This window comes from Macaca thibetana, chromosome 14, assembly GCF_024542745.1.
Source record: "Macaca thibetana thibetana isolate TM-01 chromosome 14, ASM2454274v1, whole genome shotgun sequence".
NCBI lineage: Eukaryota > Metazoa > Chordata > Mammalia > Primates > Cercopithecidae > Macaca > Macaca thibetana.
Window position 1 is genome coordinate 68,966,711 of NC_065591.1, and position 3,289 is coordinate 68,969,999.

The 3,289-nt window shown below is 42.4% G+C and overlaps 1 pseudogene; it reads left to right on the forward strand.

Annotated features, from left to right (window-relative positions):
- Positions 1-650: 650 nt before the first annotated feature.
- Positions 651-1,179, forward strand: LOC126936503 (mitochondrial import receptor subunit TOM20 homolog; annotated as a pseudogene).
- Positions 1,180-3,289: the final 2,110 nt, after the last annotated feature.

A 3,289-nucleotide genomic window follows, 5' to 3' on the forward strand; every position in this document is an offset into this window, starting at 1 on the left:
GTATCTAGGTTCAGGTCCCTGCAGTGCAGTTGTACTACTCCAGTTATTTTCTCATCCCTAACTCCTGAGTCCAGATGGACCCTCACAGGATGTGCTGGAAATAATTCTTTTTTTTTTTTTTTTTTTTTTTTTTTTTGTGAGATGGAGTTTCACTCTTGTTGCCCAGGCTGGAGTGTAGTGGCGTGATCTCAGCTCACTGCAACCTCTGCCTCCCAAATTCAAACGATTCTCCTGCCTCAGTCTCCCGAGTAGCTGGGACGACAGGCATGCGCCACCATGCCTGGCTGATTTTGTATTTTTAGTAGAGACAGGGTTTCTCCATGTTGGTCAAGCTGGTCTCGAACTCCCGACCTCAGGTGATCCACCTGCCTCAGCCTCCCAAAGTGCTGGGATTACAGGCATGAGCCACCGTGCCCGGTAGCTGGGAGGAATTCTAAGATGACCCACCAACATTCCCAGCCATTGTTGTCCACATACCTTCTCCCAGTTATTCAGGCTAGGTACTGTGGTGAAGGGGTTTGCACATGTAATTAAGTTCCCCAATCAATTGACCTAGAAATAGGGATTATCTAGGCAAGCCTGATCTAATCACATGAGCCCTTTAAAAGTTTTCTCAGGCTTTCCGAGTCCCTGACCCGCGGGTGTTGGGTATGAGTGGCAACCTCCGCCCTGAGGGTTCGTGGCCCACCACTCCTTCGCAGTCCCTGCCGCCACCGTCCATGGTCTGCATTGTAGAGAAGACTGTGGGTTGGAAGAGCGCCATCGCCGTCAGTGTATGCTGGGCCCTTTTTATCGGGTACTGCATCTACTTCGACCACAAAAGACGAAGTGACCCCAGCTTCAAGAACAGGCTTTGAGAACGAAGAAACAGAAGCTTCCCAAGCAGAGAGCTGGGTTTTCCAACTTACCTAACCTTAAAGATGCTGAAGCTGTTCAGAAATTCTTCCTTGAAGAAACACAGCTTGGTGAAGAGTTACTAGCTCAAGGTGAATATGAAAAGGGTGTAGACCATCTGACAAATGCAATTGCTGTGTGTGGACAGCCACAGCAGTTACTGCAGGTCTTACAGCAAACTCTTCCACCACCAGTGTTCCAGATGCTTCTGACTAAGCTCCCCAAAATTAGAGAATTATAAGTGCTCAGAGCTTGGCTGAAGATGATGTGGAATGAGAAATAAATGTCAACATAATAAAATCTTAGTTAAAAATATTTAAGGCCAGGCGCTGTGGCTCACGCCTGTAATCCCAGCACTTTGGGGGGCCGAGGCAGGTGGCTCATGAGGTCAGGAGTTCGAGACAAGCCTGGCCAACATGGTGAAACCCCATCTCTACTGAACATACAAAAAATTAGCCGGGTGTGTTGGCAGGCACCTGTAAGCCCAGCTACTCGGGAGGCTGAGGCAGGATAATTGGTAGAACCCAGGAGGCGGAGGTTGCAGTGAGCTGAAACCATGCCATTGCACTTCAGCCTGGGCGACAGGGTGAGCGCTCCATCTCAAAAAAAAAAAAAAAGTGTGTGTATATGTGTGTATATATATATATATATATATATATATATATATATATTTAAAATTCTTGGTAGTTGAGCAGCTCTGGGGAAATAAGGGCAAATATGCTTGTTATGAACTACACTGAAATCTACCAAAGTTAATGTTTACTTTGTGTAGATCCATTTGTCTATCTTTTTTCCCAGTGAAAAGTGTATTTTGATAGAGAACTTTTCATTTTATAAATACACTATGAATTACTGAAATATTATGGATTTTGTTTATTCTAGAAACATAGTTAAACTGTACATATGACATGGCTTATGTTAAAAATACCCAGTGCTCAGTTTTGAAAATAGGGGGGAAAAAGAAAAAGTATAGGAGAAACTGAAGAATGTACACTTTTTTAGCTTGTACATTTTGCTGTAAATCCGGAAATTTGATAGACTTGATTGTGTTTGTGAAAACTGAGCGTTAAAGTTTTTGAGCAATCATTTATTTCCATTTAATCGCTTAGACATAAATATGTGAGGTGTGCTGCTGTCCTGTGTTAACAACTTCATTCCCTTTCTGTATATCGGTCTTGAAATGCTTTGTTTAAATCAGTGGGCTTAATGTGTTCTGGGTATTTACCTTCTTGTATTTTAAATATATGTAGTTGCAAATAGCACTAGGAATTAGAGCTATGTACACCCCTAATCTAGCCTTGTGAGATTCACCAGTTCCTGTGTGCTCACTTTCCCTCCATTTTTTACGTGAGAGAATGTGTCTGCTGATCACCAAAGTGTTCCTTTCAGCTTCTGATTCACTGGGTTCTGATAAGCATCTTTAAATCCACCTTAACCTAAGGAATGTATGTGGGCAACCAGGCCTTGCATTTTTTTATATTCTGAATTTTGCATGCTTGTCTTAGTATTTCCGAATTGATTTTTTTTTCTTTTTTTTTTTTGAGACAGAGTTTCGCTCTTGTTGCCCAGGCTGGGGTGCAATGGCATGGTCTTGGCTCACCGCAACCTCCGCCTCCCAGGTTCAAGCGATTCTCCTGCCTCAGCCTCCCGAATAGCTGGAATGACAGGCATGCACCACCATGCCCGGCTAATTTTTTTGTATTTTTAGTAGAGACAGGGTTTCTCCATGTTGGTCAGGCTGGTCTCGAACTTCTGACCTCAGGTGATCTGCCAGCCTTGGCCTCCCAAAGTGCTGGGATTATAGATGTGAGCCACCGCGCCTGGCCAAATTGATCTTTTTTTAATGGTATAACTATCTTGTTGATTTTCACTGAAATTATATGGTTCTGTCACTTCTCTGTAAATTAATCTGAAACTTTTAAGGTAACTGGGATGATCTGCTTGTAAAAATGTTTGTTGCCTTTTGCTTTTATCATCAATGTACCAAATCCTACTTCAACTTAATTTATCTTGTTAAACGATGAGAGTAAGTTACAACCTTGTGACTGAAAACTTGAAAAGAATGGAGCAGGTGGGACCTCTTATTCTCAAATAGTGACATATTTTCCGTAGTCACAGATTCCATTTCAGAATTGAGTAAGGATCCTTGGTACTTGGCGGCATCTGTTGAACTGAGTAGCATTTCTCATTGTAAAGATTGCCTTTATTCTGTCTAAACTTCTGTGGAAAGATCCCAAAGACTTTTCCTATGTTCTAGGCATTTTATTTTGGTTTACTTACAAACTCTTCTTAATCTTTATTAACCTCGGGTTTTTGTGGTGTAGTGGAAAGGGAAACAGTTCTAGTTTCTGCCTCTGATTAGCTGCAGAGCCTTGAGCAAGTCACATTTCATCTC